Source organism: Falco punctatus (assembly GCF_963210335.1).
Source record: "Falco punctatus genome assembly, chromosome: 13".
Taxonomy (NCBI): Eukaryota; Metazoa; Chordata; class Aves; order Falconiformes; family Falconidae; genus Falco; species Falco punctatus.
The window spans coordinates 13,285,544-13,302,190 of NC_137593.1; the positions used below are offsets into that span (position 1 = coordinate 13,285,544).

General features: G+C 47.5%; 1 protein-coding gene across 2 annotated transcripts in view; it reads right to left on the minus strand.

Moving 5' to 3' along the window:
• The window catches only part of P3H2 (prolyl 3-hydroxylase 2), an 84,475-nt gene that overhangs the window by 44,488 nt on the left and 23,340 nt on the right, over nucleotides 1-16,647 (minus strand). Inside the window, exon 1 of one of the 2 annotated variants that reach the window (XM_080409432.1) lies at nucleotides 9,739-12,881. The exons of the other annotated variant lie outside the window; for it this stretch is intronic. The gene's annotated coding sequence lies outside the window, so the exon portion shown is untranslated. Of the gene's footprint in view, nucleotides 1-9,738; nucleotides 12,882-16,647 lie in introns of those variants that run through there. 2 annotated transcript variants of the gene reach the window in all.

The following is a 16,647-nucleotide window of genomic DNA, read 5'->3' on the forward strand; positions in this document are numbered from 1 at the left end:
TGACCCAAAATGTGTTCAAAGGGTTCATTGTTGTCTGGCCGGCACACGCAATGCTTGAATCTAGCCTGGAAGTCCTCAAGGTTGTGGACAAAGTTCTGCATGTCTCAAGCAGGCTGCAGCACTTCTGAGAGTCTCCTTTAGCCGTGAGAGGGGCTCTTTGTTCGCTTTTAACATTACACACCACAAACAAAACATTCCTCCCTCCTGCTGCTCTCCCTCTCCTTCTTATCAGAAGCAGCCACTGGCATTTTCACCGACAAAACCGACAGGCTGTTTTTCTAAGGGACTGACTGTGTGTTTACTTTCTCTGCTTTTTTCCAGCAGTGGGATGCAGGATCCAAATCCTTGAGGACTCACCCACTGGGGTCCTGCCATGCTGGAAACCAGGAGGTGTATCTCTAGGAAACCTTTGATTTCATAGCACTGCCAACTAGAACTGTTTCTGCTTCCAGCAGTGGGTTTGGCACAAGGTACATACACAGATACCAGCACAAAATGCAAAACCCTACCAGCCTCATGGAAAGGCTACCCCTATTCAGCACAAATTCTGGAAAATCCATTCAATCTCTAAGGAACATCTTAATTTACAATCTGGTTTCATTTTCTGGTCCATGATGTTAAAGACAGCCTCTGCGTAGATGCATCTCCCACGTGGTTTTGCTTTTCAGTGATCCTGCCTTTGGGAGAAGTTTTCTGGAGTTACCAACCAAGTGAGCACACACAACCCTCTCCCGGAAAGCAACATGTTAGGAAACGGTCTGGGCTTATATATCAGAGTAAGCGTTTTTACTTGTTAACCTATTCATTTACTCACACCAGCAAAGCCTCCCACCTGCTCCAGGGCAGTGCCTCCATCCCCTGCAGCAAGCAGCACACATGAGCATCACCAGCAGATCTGCTCTGAACCAGCCACAGTGCTGCTGGCCAAAGCGGGAGGCAGGATCCTGGGCCACGGCTGTGACTCATTCTCCCAGCCCTGCCAAAGTAGTAGTTCTGGAGTGAGGAAGTGACAGGGAGACTTAAATTAGAAAGCTGGTGAAACAAAACGAAAGAAAATCCTCCGCAGCTCTCCTTGCTTGGATTCAGCAAGGAAAAAGGGGAAAAGGTGTGCAAAGTGTGAGACGTGTCCGAGCATGGTATGATGCTGCACTGACACAGAGACAGGCTCTGGCCAGGCAAACTTTTCTTCTGCCTGAGTGAAACACCGTTTCCAGCATTTCACCACCTGCTCCAGTAGAGCAATGACTGCCGTTTGGCACGCAGCATGCAAGCCCATGCACTGCACAGGCATGTCAACATGCTCTGTAGGGTGCTGCCTACTACAATGGTGCTGGGCGGGTGTTCCTCACTACCCTCTTCCATAGAACATCAGAAGAAGTACAATGTGCTGAATATTTCCCCCACCACTACATGTCAGGCTGAATGGTTCTGCATCCACATATAGGTGCAGGAAAGCATCAAGACTCAGAACCACTACAGTCAATGGCAAATCTCCTAACGCTAAGTGGAGCTCAAAATACTACCACAGTGGCCCAAAAACCAGATGCTCCAGGTTTGCCTACCCCTTCAAAACCACGCCCCAAGCCCCCTCTCAATTTGGCAGATCAAATCCAGCTGTTTCTTACATAGTGGCTACATAGCTACAGCTGTGTGGCCAGGCTGGCACTCCCGCTGCAGCACAGACACAGGCACACAGAAGCAGACTGGATGGTGCTCAGCCAACAGCTCTGCTCCCCTCCAGCTCACACTTCTCCCTTCCTTGCTGTGGGGACCCTCCCAGGAAAGACACAACCACCTCTGAGCATCACCATGGACAGGCTGGGTCACAGGGGACCCCACACACCTTCCATCCTCTGTGGCCAAGGGTTAACTCCACAGCTTGCTGAGATGGTTATATCAAATCTGCAGATGGGGAGAGGGGACCTTTTAAGTTTCCCAGGGAGAAATCCGTATTTCTCTTGCTATACTTTGACCATCATAATGAATGACTCTAACAAGACTCAACCATGCATTTAGCTGTCAAGAAGATATCAGAGGTACAGCAGATCAGCATGACGCACAGTCCACAAATACTAACAGAAGAAATCTGAAACTAGGACGAGTGCCCTGCCCATAAATCACTCTCTGTGTAGACAGCTGGAGGCATAGTGATGATGGTTCAGGCTGGCATTAGCCTTGCAAGATAATTTCCTGTTTTGTGTTCGTTTAAGGCAGACCCCATTTTCCTGGTCTCTCAGGTCAATATCTGCTTAGGCAGATTAAATATGCAATATGCTACTAATAAAGATTAGGAAAAAGAAGAAAAAAAAAGAGTGGCCTGTGACTTGGACTCAGCCATCACACTGACCCAAGAGATCACTGTACTGGGACCCACTCGGCCATGCCCCCAGGCTCAGTGAGGACAGAGCTGAGGGAGGTGCCCATGGCTGCAGTCAGCACCAAGCGTGATGCCAGCCCACAGCAGCACAGCTGTGGTCAACACGATGCCAGGACACATGCTGGTAAAGCTCAGCAGGACTTGCTGGTGCTGAGCTGCTGTCACCAAGGACAGTGTGCAGAGTAAGCTCAGCCATGGTCAGGGAAGTGCCGCATCTCCTTACCTGTCCTAGCTCCCAATGTAAACCCAGATACTATAACTCCAGCACTTGCCAGTATAACTACTAGTTTAGCATTCAAAATAAACAACAAATTGCACCTCTAAGCATCAGCAGCCAGAGTTTCCAGTGCAAAATCCCTCCTATTCATTCTCCCAGCCAACTTTTACGGTAAAAAGCTGTTATTGGGACTGCTGGGAAACAAAGACGAGTCACTTGGGTTGAGTCTGCAAGCCAAGGGAAAAGCGGGCTTGGCCATGGGAATGTGACTGGACCAGCTCTGAGTTAATGGAGTAAGTAGATGCTTGCTTTTGAGGTTCACCATCATTACAGGATACCCATCCTGGAGCAAGTACAACCAAGTCAAACCTGACCCCTCTTCCTGTGCTTATGCCCCTGATCCAGGATGTTTCCTACAGGAAAATCCATTATATTCTGTCACACACACACACTTCACCCAAAAACCTTCTTCACCAAGTCTCAGCCCCTGACAGAGTTGATAGCCAAATGAATAACTTGGGGAGGTGTCAGTTCTGAGCAAGAATGATGACAAATTCAGGCTTACTCTTTCCCACAGCCCTCCGTGCCTGGTAAGTGGGACGAGCATCAGGAAAGGGAGAAGGATGCTACGCCATGGCCCTTGGGAAAACCTGCTGCATGACCAGCTGGGCATGGCGGATCAGCTCCCAGGCAGGCAGGGCAGATATTGTCAAGGAAAGAAAAGGTCTAATTAGGCCTTTCTACCACTAATAATATCAAAATAGCATATTGCTTTCATTGGTAGTCAAGCAGAAAATGAAACGGTGCAAAAAAAGGAGAAGCTGCAGGTGAAGTGGACTGGAATAATGTGGTGTCTGCAGGAACGACCGCTTTCAAGTGCCTTTAATACTCAAGTTTTTCTCTCGCACACCAGGAGGTCTGTGAGGTACAAGCTATCAACTCCTACTCACCACCTCATGGGAATCCTCCCACGCTCCTGCCTTTGCATTTCTGGTAAATTGGCGTCTCCTCCAAGCTACAGCAAGTCCCTGGGAAACACAAGCTAGATGGTCCTCTCACCCACTCTGATGCACCGGAGGAAGGACATCCTCCCTTTCTACCACCGAGACCCATTAAAATGCACTTTCTTCAGTGCAAAGGGGAGCAAAAGCGCTTTTGGCTTGCATTTAACCCCAGTAATGAATTGTGGCTGCTCAAGAGTCTGACCTGTAGGTTCTCGGCTCTTAAATCAAACCCTGCAGAGGACATCTCCTTGCTGCTACACAGAATGACAGCTCACACTTCACCAGACTGCGATACTTAGCTCTCCCGCACTGGGTACATCACCCCCCATCTGCCCCACAGCCCAGACACAGCCTGGGCTCTCTGGGACCGGGGCGGGGGTTAGTAACATGCCTTTTACACTGATTAACAAACTAAAGCCCTGATCTTTTGTCACTCCCTACTGCTATGGCAGCAAAAACAAATAAAAGCAGGAACAGCAAAGAATTAATTGAAGCAACTTACTGGAACTTGCAAGAGTGTTCTTAAATTAGCTTTTTTTTTTACCCCTGCAGACCCTGTGCAGAACCCAGAGCACATGATGGGAGGGAAGCAGTATACACACGAGAGCACATACCTAGCAGGTAGCCTGCAGCGGAGATAAAGGCACACTGTAAATCTTCAGGATGTTCCCAGGCTGCAGCTTCCTGAAAGCATTAGAGCTCTTACCATTTAAACACACAAGCATGCTCGTCATACACAGCAGCCGGCATGTTGCGACAGCATGCAAGCTGTGTACAATGTCTGTACAGACCTACAGGCACTTATATGTAATACATACATAACAAGGGCAAACTGTATGCTGGAGTCAAAGCTAGATGGAAAGGATCAGTTCAGAGATGGTGCGACCCACTTCAGCTCCAGAATTCAAAGAGCTGGATAGAGTCCAAAGGTATTTTTCCTTTTTCCTCTCTGTGCTGAGCACCCCCTCCTCCATCACCCTTACCCTCAGGAAAGGCTGAATGTAAATTGTCTGCTAATTTGCAAGAATAACTGAACAACCTGGGCTGCAGCAGGGCTTAGCGCACTCCCGAGCTCAGGCGCCCTTCAACTCAAAGCTAGCACCAGCAGAGCTCAAGAAAGTGACTGGAGACACCCAGGCTGTGAGGCTCAAACCCCAGCCTGCTCAGAGCCACTGAACCAGCAGCCCAGCAACTGACACAGGGTCTGGGATGGTGGGAGAAGGCTCAGTGCGAGAGCAATGTGAATCTGTCAGCCTTTGCAAGGGGGTTACAAAGGGTTAAAGGTGGCTGTGGGTGAGCAGGATGATGGAGCTGGCAAACCCCTGAGCCCTCCCCTTCTTTGGGATGCTAAGACCGGATGGCTTTTGCTGCTTTCAGTAGTCTGTGCAGAGAACAGATGCCTTTTCCATACACAAAGCAAATTGTTTCCTTGCTCTCAAGGAGGAGACACTTTCCTCCCACACATCCATCTAGTTAATGTACATTTACAGCTCCTCAAGGGGAGTGAAAGACCAGGGAGCCCCACTGCAGCTCAGCTGCTCGGCACTTTGCTTCCTACAAGCAAGCAGCCCCTTTGCTGAGGTCCCCTGCAAGGTGAAGGACAGCAATCAGGGCCAGGATTTGAGTTGAGCTGGCTTCTGGCAGCACTTCAGCTGGCTGTGCCAGAGTGAAAAAAAAAATAATAAATAAATAATAAAAATAGGGGGCTGGGGAGTTAATGTCATTAAGTATCTGACAGCTGGAAAATGTGAGCAGCCATTGTTTGCAGCCCCCCTACAGCTCCTTCCGCCAAACAAGTCTGCTGAAAGCAGCAGTAATAAAGTGTAAAAGCCAAGACTGGAAAACTGACTCCCCTCTCGGCCCTGCTGCTCCCATCAAGGGAGCAGGATGGCTCCAAGTTCACCCTGCCCTGGCTCGTGGGCCCATGGCTTCCCCACGCTCCCCGTCCCCTGCCCTCGTCCCCCCTCACTGCTTTGAGTCAGTGGCCCTGGGACTCGTGCCCAGAGGCCTGGGGAGGCCATGGCAGGAGCTTTCTCATCTTTCACCCACTTGGAACAGCTGGGCTCCATCTCCACACGTAGCACTGATGTTGCTGCTGTCACCAGGGAGGTGAGCAAACTGCTTCTGTCCCCACTGAGCTGCCGTGGGGAGGGAAGGAGCAAGCCAGCTACAGCCCACATCACCAAAACCTCAAAATCATTGCTCCTGCCCCTCCTCCCAGCTCCACTGACTGGAGATGCTAGAGACCCTAGGAGCTGCCAGCCGAAACAGGTTTGTATCTGAGCACAGGCTGGTCTTGGGTTCCACTGTCACATCAGTGAAGGACTCGAGAGAACTGCCACTGGTACAGTTCAATCTACCCCACACTTCAACAAGAAATTAAGAATTGCCTTCATAGCAGCGTGAAAGTTCATACCTAGACGCTCCCTTTTGCATCTTGACTGGATGCTCCTGCATCCCGTATCAATAAAACACTCACAACCTACCCACTACTTCTTCAGTCCCACACACACGAAGGCAAGTGGCAGCTGGGAAGCAGTGCTTCCAGGCGCTTTCCTTTCCTTGGTGGAAGCAAGCAGATTTGACTATTTTGCAGTAACTAGCAGCTAAGAACAGACCCAAACCAGATTGCCTAAGAAAGCATAACGACAGCTCCTTCCCTCTCACACCCATGAAAACTCCTGTGGAAACGCAGAGGACCTTGCAGGGTGTGCAACTTCTGCATTACCAAAGACACATTCCTCAGCACATCCTAAAGGAGATGGCAGGTAAAGGGGTGTTCAGCTTGGGCTGAACCCACTGGTAGGATACAGAAAGTACCCTCGCGTTTCAAAAAGTGTCCTGAAAATATCTGACAGCATATCCACTTTCCAGGTTTCAAGTGAAACAGCACTGTGAGTGACGATGTGATGGCCAGCCAGATCCCACTCCCAGTTGGTCACAGAGAAGGAATTATTTTTGGCCATGGCACATTTTCCTCTGTCCTGAAAACCTGCTAAGTGCTGGGTTCTTAGAAAAGGACAGGGTGGGACTACGCCTCTTCCTTGTGCTCAGATGCAGGTGCAGACCATTCTTGCATGCACCAAGGGACACGACTGTACTATAACCCTCTAATTTGAAACTTCAGATGTTGTTTCACTGTAATGGCAAGAAAAGGGGGTGAGGAAATAGCTGAGAAGAAAACTAGACTTCTGACTTGGTCTTTTTCACCTCATTGTGTCTCTGTGACCTGACAGTGTCCTTTAGGAGTTTGGCGACTGTGTTTTATAAGCAATTGGCATCCTGGAGGCGTAACACACATACCGAGGTATCTCATTAGCTTACTCATGTGGGTCAAATCCTGTGAAACACTGAATGACATCAATATCCCTTGACCTTCAGAGATCTTTGCTCAGCACCTCATCAGATGATATAACCGCAACAGATTGACAGCAATAGCGCAACATGTACACACCCCCACATACAGGCAACAGCAGTAACTGAGATCCCAAAGACATTAATTTTCCCACCACTTCTCCTGTTGCATCCCACGCACTTCCGCAACGAACAGGAGGATTTTGATCAAGGCAATTCACATGGGTATAAACCACATTTTCCCTGGCATCTTCCTCACTGAATACTCACCAACTCCAAAAAGAGCATCAGAGCACCTCACAGAAGCTTGTTTCAAAGCCTTTGTGCCTCCTTCCAGGCCAGCTGCTTTCTTCTACTTTGCCCTTGTCCAACTGGGAAACGCACATTTAATTACATTTATTTATGTTCAAACAGACCTACTGAAAAATAAGTGGATTAAAAGCTGGTCTGGAAAGAGAATTAAACCCTACTGTGGTGCAGCGCAGCCTGCGTACTTGGGCTGCGATGTAATGCAGGCAATGGGAATTCTCCTCTGCAAGAGGCGTCGGGAATTTCATGCTGCAGCACAGCCAGCCCTGCTACCTGCAACGCACTTAGCAGATGGCTGAGACCCACAGCCTCATCCATCTACCTTTGATCTTATGTTCCAGTCCTTCCTTCCAAGTCTAAACAGCCATGTAACCACTGCAGAGGCTCAGTGCATTTCTGCAGGTGGATCTAAACTGTTCTCCGAACTTGCAAGGCTGGGAGCTGCACACACTCATCTCCAGGTGGCAGAAAAATACAAAAGCTTTTGTGCTCGTTCATACCATCACTTGCTTCACTGTCATCCAAGACCCACATACAGATATTCTGCTTGAAGATGGCCTTTCCATTGCAGCAGATGGTTAATGCTATAAACAAGCTGGCTGGGAGCTGGCTACTGAGTTTGAACGTCAACACCTTCCTGCTTGCAATTCCCACTGGTCAGCGCAGCCAGGACAGCGCTGCTCAGTCTCCAGCTTCCCAGGAGAGGACCCCTCCGCAGGTGGTGAAGAAACCAAGACTGTGCAAGTCTTTCCCACCTCTAGGTCTCAAAGTCCAGCAGTACAAGGTAGAAAAATGCAACCAAAAAAAAAACCCAAAACCGCACAACCAACCAAACCTGTAAGAAATTAAAAGCCAGAGTCAGAACAGTGAAGCACCAGGCATGCCCACCCCATGGGTGCAGAGACACCTGACTGTACGTAACACACAGTAACCATAGATCTGGGAGCAGTGGGACTGCTCAGTAGCCCATCATGTAGCCCATCAGTGCTACATGGCTGTGACAAAATAAGCACATTTCCAGGATGCTGTGCTGAAATAAGTTAAGTTCCACCTCGAATGTTTCTCAGTTCCACCTAGGATGTTTCTCAGCTGAGGGCACAGCAGTATGCAAACACAGCCATACTGTTTGCAGACCCATGCCGGTGACTCTGCATGGTGCTGTACTGCTCCATGCTGACTTGCTGACGCAGACGCTGGCTACCACAGGACACCCACTTTCCACCCACTCAAAGCAATCAGGGGGATACCTAGAAACAAACTTCAATGACATGTTAAACCAAATACCTTCCCTTCCAATCTATACCATACCAAGCTGCTGGCTCACAGAGTTGGCTCTGTGTGAAAAAGAAAAGAAGGGACAGGAGAAAGAAAAATTTGTAACAGCTTCTGCAGCCCAGTGAAAAAGTTCAGCAGCATTTGGCAGACCATTAAGACCTGTGCAAAACCACTTTGCTTCAGGCTTCCTCTGAACTTTCCCCCTCCCAGCTTTGCTTGCATCCCTTCCCTAGCACAGCCAGAATGCAGAGTGGGCACGCTCTTTCCTTTAATTAAGGAACAGCAATTAGGCAACACATTTTTAAGCTGTTTTCTCATAACCGAACTAGCTGTTCCTTGGGAAAAGGCTGGCTTCAGCATTAAACCAGCAGCTGCGTTCACAGTACCGAATCACCAAGTCAGAAAGAGGGAGCTTGGTATGTGAACAGCCTTGTCTCTGCCCCACGCCTTCGAGTGGATTGCCGTGGCTCCGTTGCATTAGAGCCTCGACTTCTCCAGGGGCAGGGCGAGCAGGCAGGGATGCTGCAAGAAGCAGGGCTTTGTCTCATGGTTAAACCAGAGGCCAGGGGAGTTAACAGGAACAGCCTCACTGAATGTTTAGTGTTGCACAAATGCAGCCACCAAAAGCCAGTTACATGAAGCAGTCCCTCTCGGCACGGGCTGGGAGGATTCACCTGCCTGTCCCACACACTCTGGGCTGATGTTTATTATCACGGACTGCACAGGAGAGAGGCTGTTTCTCCCTAGTCCTTTGGAACGGAATTCAGAGATTGCTGCCCCCTCCTCAGAAACTCCTCAGGAGGGACCTAGCAGACCAGAGGGAAGGGGAGGACTGTCATACCGGCAGGGAACTGCACCCAGTTCTCCTCCTCACTCCGGTGGGAACCAGGGACTTCATGTGATCCACGTGGTGCTGAAAACATGTCCCAAAATCCCTGAGAAAACCCCTGAGCGACTCTCCCACAGACAACATTAAGCAGCTACAAAGTAAGCAGCTCCTGAAGGATGGCATCCGAGCCACCACAGCTCCAGCTGTGATCCACCAGCACGGTCCCCGGGCAGCACCACCGCTCTTTGCCTCCAAGAGTCTTTGGCTTTCACTGGAATGTAAAATCAAGGCCATCTAATCTACGTGTTCAGGGAAGCCACAAGCAAAATTTTAAAAGTTTTCCCATTTTTAAAAAAAAAACAAACAAACAAACCAGTAATGGCTGTTCCTCCTCTGCTTCAATAAGGGTGAAGTTCACCAAAGACACCCAGTAAATCACACACACATGCTCCACTTCTCTCTCAGCTGAATATTCACAAATTTCCAAAGTGCTGAACTTCTTCAAGCCATTCAGCTTCTGCTTTCATCTGTAACATCTACAGCGCTTCTGAGATTTTCCTGCAGCTACCCTAAATTAACGGAGATCGGAAACTAGGCTTCATCTGTAACCCTAAGGGTCAATCACATCATTTTGCTTCAACATGCCAAACAGACCAGAGGAAAACAAACATATGGAGTTTCCCAAAGGAAGACAGATTAAGAGCCCTGTCCCAAAGGAAAGCAAAAGCCCTAAACCAGGAAGGATGATTTAAAATAGTTATTCCCATCTGTCTAGATAGCGGTAACACACGCAATGCCTAGACACTAGCAAGATATCCCAAGCTATGTGGGTTTTCCCTGTATTTCCAAGGGGTGGTAAAACATTCCTTGCTATTTTAGGAGAATGGCACCATAAAATTTTTGCATTCAAAATTAAATGCAATTTTGCAGATCTGAGGGGAGTTTCCCATCCCCAGGATAGCCCCAGTCCAGCCCACAACACCCGTGTTATGCTGAGAGCACAGCTGCCAGGGCAGGAATCCCACCCCAGGGAACGGGGAGGGGTTTACAGCCTGACATCACTGAATATACCAAATAGCAAATTCCAGATTAAAACTCACCTCCCTGGAGAGCCCTGGTTCCAACAACATGGACAACAGCATGCAGTGCACGTCCTGTGCTCCACAGGTTGCCCCACCTGGTACCACCCCTTGGGTTCAGTTCCAAAGGACGCAATGGGCACTGGGAGCATGGGGGACATGGCTTAGCTCTGAGATGATGGCGTGCAGACTGCCAGCTATCCAAGGATGGGATGTGCCGCACCACGTGCATTTCAAGGATCCAGTACCAGCAAGGTGAAGGCAAAGCCATGTCTCCAGCTGTGAGACTGGCTAGTTCTGCCCTTGCCACTTGTACTGCCCAACAGGCTGTCACACTCCAAGGGAGGCATCAAAAGATCAAATGAAAAGAAAAATATGGTCACCAGCAGTTCTGAGTTACAGGGCTGGAGGACAAAGAACATCAAAATAAGTGACAGCAGTCTGAGGGAACTGCACACAGCTGGAAAGTTGAGTTTTCTTGCTCCTGCCAAGGAAGAAGAAAATAGAGCATCCTTTGGTAGTTTCCAAAAAAGTCTCTTTTTCTAACCATCCCCATTTCCATCTACATGTGGCCAGCAGGGAGAAGTAGCTGTGTGTCACTGCACACAACCCATAACCAGCGCAGACTCGGATCACAAGCCCAACATGCAAGATAGGAAATCATGCTCCAGGTGAAAGCGCACTAAGGATTTAAATCACATGTTTGAAAACTGTGTTTTCTCAGCAGTTGAAAATAATCAAATATAAAGAAGCATCATGAAAGCTTCGCCAGAGACCTTACTTTCTAGCTAGTCTTCAACTCTCAAAGTCACATCCCTCATTTCTAATTCATGTAGTGCTTCATTACCTTTAATGGTACTTTTCCCCAAATCTGCACTCTCTCTTCTGTGTAAAGCACTAATTTCCATTACCTCAAGAGGTTTCAAATTCCAAATCTTTGCTGCAGTTTCAGGTTTTCACACTCTGGTTGCAGACACCTCATTAGCTTACCCACATCTGGTCCAGGCTACAAGGTGTTTGTTGTGCAACATGCCAGAATCAGTCAACACGACTGTCTGATTACGTACAGGCTCCAAAATGTCTCGTGTACAACAAAAAAAAAAAAAGAAGAAGAAATTCAGCAGATGGCCCACGGAGCACTGAGATTTGCAGTTTTCTTCCTGGAAAACTGGTAACGCCAGTTCCAAAAATAATACTAGGAATAGCCCTCCACAGGGGAAGGAAGCATTTTCTAACAAACTTTGATCTCTGTGTTCCAGAGGAGGAACTGACACATTAATTAGAACATATTGCTGAATGGGGCTGCTATCTCACACCACAGGGCAAAACCAAAGCGGGGACTCAAATGCTGGTGCCCAGCTCCCAACAGAAATTTACTGTGTTTTTTTTTTTTTTTCCCCAGGATCTTTTTTCAATTAACAAAGCAGGAACGTATCAGTTCAATTTTTCCATAATCGCCACTATCACCTCTCCTCTAAATCACTGCTCAACTCCTACTAAAATTTCTTTCCAACAGTTCTCACCCAGAATTGTACGCAGGTTTGTATCTGTTCTTTTTTAATATGCATATATCATGAGACTTTCCAAATATCATGAATTTATCTACAGCTACATGCCTCGCTTTACAAGTGAGGCACTGAGACACTGCGGAGCATGGGCTCCATGCCCTCGGTGAGAACTTCAGTTGTTTACATCTAAAGGATAAATCCAGGTAGTCAACACTCCAGAATGACCTTGGAGTATCCCAAAACTCCATAGGATAAAAGTCACACTCACAAGTCACACTCACACACATGTGTCCCCCTCCCACCCAGGTTTCAGTGCAATCCAGAATTTACAGGAAAAACACTTTCCAGATTGAACCTCCAGCATGTACCCGGCTCTCCATGACTTGTCACCACTCTCAGAGGTCATCTATGGAGGACACCCATTCCTGTCCATCTACTCCCCAAATCTTTACCTAATCAGTGTGAAGGGCCCTTGCCATCTAATCCTTCTTCATAAGGAGGTTTCCTCATTTTGGAAACAACTTCCAAGTCATCACTGGCCCCTTCTTCCCTTACTCCAGCAGCAGCAGAGCCAAGTCCCTGGACACAGCAGCACACTGCAGGGCTCACGTCCTCTTACGGAATTGCCTCTCTCTGTGGAGGCCACAAGCTGACAGCACTTGTTTGGATTCCTTTCTTGGATGAAACCTTGCTTGAAGCACTTGATATTCTCCGCTTCTTCCACTTTTCTTCTGTAACATGAAGCAATATTTTTTTTCCCCTATAAAAACTGAAATTGGGAGCATACAACCTTAATTTCAAGGGATTTATAATTTTTGGCCCATGCTGTCTCAGCATCACCCTGCCAAGCACTACTTGCTGCTTGGAAGGCTGACAAAATGTGATCAGCCATAAACAAGTGAACTTTAACTCCACAGAGGGAAGGGAAAAGGGAAAAGGGAAAAGGGAAAAGGGAAAAGGGAAAAGGGAAAAGGGAAAAGGGAAAAGGGAAAAGGGAAAAGGGAAAAGGGAAAAGGGAAAAGGGAAAAGGGAAAAGGGAAAAGGGAAAAGGGAAAAGGGAAAAGGGAAAAGGGAAAAGGGAAAAGGGAAAAGGGAAAAGGGAAAAGGGAAAAGGGAAAAGGGAAAAGGGAAAAGGGAAAAGGGAAAAGGGAAAAGGGAAAAGGGAAAAGGGAAAAGGGAAAAGGCAGTTAAAATTCTATACTTTTTAACTAGAACTCTTTAACTCTGGTAAAGCCAAATGCAAACAGAATAAAAAGGGTATATGTAAAGCTGTTAGAAATCAATAGTACAAGGTGGTAGGTGTATTAAGAGCAACTAGTATCAGAAACCTATCACTTTCATTCTTTTGCAATGGTGAAGGATGACGACCCTGCTGTGGAGTGACAGCACACTTACAGACTGGTCTGTTGCCTACCAGCAGTTTATGGTAAGCATGAAGCGAGGATGAGGGGAAGACAGGTTACCAGCTCTTTGCTTGCAGAAATAACAGAGTCAGGGAGCAATGGTGGAAAACGCATCTCCAGTTTTCTAAAAAGAGCTCATCTAAGAGCTTTAGCCTGAAGGAGCACATATTCTGTGTGGCTTTATCCACAGACATGATTGTAATACAGACACATGGGTTGAGCTGCTTGCTGATGTTTACATCTGAGAAGGGATATAGGAAAGCAGAAAGTCAGCTATCCAATTTGGACAGCTGGAATTTGGCATAGCAATCTGACCTATATTAAGTTTCCATCCACTTGAGTACTACTTGGAGGAGATTCTTAACCACTGTTCTTGTATCCTGTGCTTCCAATTTGTAAAACAAGTTAATTTGCATAGAATCTGAGTTACCTCAGAGGAGGAGAATGATGACAGACTTCCTTTGTCTGGATCTGATAATTCATTACCCAGTGGAGAGGAATTTGCTTGTAAGGGTGACCACAAGCAACTCAGTAAAACGCTGAGGAACTCACTGCCTTCAGCACTAGTTGCAGCTTCATGGTGCGCATAGCTGGCTCAGACCCCGTGCTATGACCTTATCCTGTTAACCAGCTCCCATCAAGGCAGAAGGCTCCCTGAATGCCATCTGCTTCCAGAGCAATACCCTGCAGCTCTGCCCCTGCTCTTTAGACCCCTCCTGATGAATTCAGCATTGTTTTCCAATCAGACTGACAGGCAGCAGCATCTCGTACCTCCCTGGTCTGCTGGCATGGCAGAGCATGTGCAGCCATTGCACTGCACACCATTAAGCAAGGGCTCAGCACCATGAACTCTCTTGCCCTGGGAACTGGAGAATCCCGCTGCAACACTGAACAACAGGAAGCACTAAATCAGCATCTCCTCTGGAAAAATACCACAAGGAACCACCCACGGGACTCTTCTGCTCTTGCTCTTTTGGCCCTCAATCCAACTTCCTCAGCAAATTAACCACCTCTAACAGGAAATGCTGCCTTTGTCCGTCCTATCACCTCCAAAACATCTGCTCATGCTGTCAGCATTCTCGAGTAGGCGTCACCCCCCCTTGGTCTGCATATACAACAAGGTCCCTCTTCCTACTGAAGAGCCCTTTCCACAAGCACTCTCCTCCAGGGAAAAAAACCCTCTGTAGTTCTGTATAGTCTTAACCCAGCCTTGGATTTACAAACACAGAGGATATTCCTGCATGGTAAATAATCTGATTTCTGCAGAAATGTAAGTGCTAGAATAACTGGAATAATGTTGTCTGCTCTTGCAAATAGCGTATTTCACAGTAACATCAGTCTTAGTGGTCCCACTGCAGGACACAGGCAGCAAGAAATGCAAAAATCAGTGCTTTGGGAAAAGTGAACACAAGCTAAGCAAGAGTCCAGCACAGCTGGGATGGGGGCGGCAGGGAAGAGAGATAAAATGATTCTAGAAGGTCTGGTGCAGGACAAAGGGCTGAAGGTAGTGGGCTTTCTCAAGCTAGAATTGAAAAAACTGAGAGGGGAGCTGAAAAAAGCCTTCGAATATATAAAAGGCTGATAGATAAGAAGAAAGGTGAAGAGAAACCAGGGTCTCTCCACTGGCTTAGTTTGTAGCATGCAAAAATATTTATCTAGGTATCAGGAAAAAAATCACAGCTTCCAGGACAGATTCCTTTGGGAATTCAGGATTCTCATTCTCAGGAGGATTTTAAAAAAACATCTGATAAATATCTGGCATGTACCTATCTCACAGCAGGTTGGATGAGATGGGTTTTTAAAGTGCCTCCCAACTCAACGTTCTCATGAATCTATGCCTTTTCAGAATTAATTTCAATTTCCGAAAGAATTTCAGCACTTCTCGTTCAGAAAATTTCCCAGGACATACGATTTGCCCTCATTCTTACTGAATCACGGCAACTGCTGACTGCCCCTAACACTGAAAAGCAGCATCCTGTTTGCGCTCTGAACTTGTGCAGTTCCAGCTCCCACAGCCCCTGTCGCGGGTTTGCCGGGTGCACTGCAGAGCCTTCTCCTGGCATTTTGATTTTCCTACACTGCTCTGTGACCCCTCCATGCCACCAACCTCCCCATCCTGCCTCCTTCCCACACACAAATACACATGCACATTATTAATATGGCGCAAAAATCTGTATGTCAGTTGCCTGCACGAAAGGACAATTTAAGCAGCATCACCTACACAGTGACACTGCCTTCCTTTTTTTATTGTTTTTTTCAAGAACTTCTAGACCTCTGAAGGAGTTGAGTGAGTTACTAATAAATACATACATTACAACACAGGGCAGCAAGAGGAAGGAGGTGACAATTTCAGACTAAAGGCAGGGTGCCAAGTCTTCAGGCAGAGCATCATTGCCCTTTGAAGGGGCGGTGGATGCAAAGTTTATGAAAGTTCAAAAGCCAGCAAATTCATAGAGGAAAAATCCTGTGGAGGCTCCCACAGACACAGACACCAGTGTCAGATCAAGGCTGCTCCACAGCCATCAGTTCTGGAGGCTGGGTGAGCATTTGAGGTAAGTGTCACAATATTTTTGCTGTTCTTCTGTCCTTCCTTGAATGCCCAGTGCTGGACACCCTTAGGGACCTTTATCCCAAATGGATACAGCTGCTCTTGTGTCAGTTGCCTAAAAACAAAAACAAGCCTCCCCCTCCACCATACTATTAATCATCTGTTTTCTGTGCACACCATGTTACTAAGAGTAACAGCAGCAACAACAAAAAGCCTGGGACAAATAGATTTCCTCACTAGAAAATCCAAATGTGGTTTCTGCACGGTATGTCCATAGTCTGTTACTGTGAGAAGCTTCAAAGGAGCAGAATTGCAGGGAAGAGTTTATGACACATCTGGTATGGGGCTCAACTTTATCTGGAAGGGATCTTAATTGAAACAGAAATTCCTAATTAAGATTGGAATCCCTAACAACCTTCCCAGCACCCAAACAGGAAATTCCAGGTGAGAAACTGCTTCTCTTCCAAGTCCGACTCCTCCTGAAACCAGATTTCAAAGGAGCCCTATGCTGGCCAGGCAGCGTGACCTCTGACTTCACGCTGCTCCTTGGCGCCCCGTTGAACCCAACAGCATAGACCTGGGAATAAGGAAGATGAAAAAAAGTTGCTTGACTGATGTCATGGGTACCTTTGGAAACACAGGAGCAGAAAATGAATCTGTAGTGCAAGATCAGTGCATCAGGCACAGGCATCATCAGCCTTCTCCTCAGCTGGTACCTCAAGATTCAGCCTAATTCACTGCTCT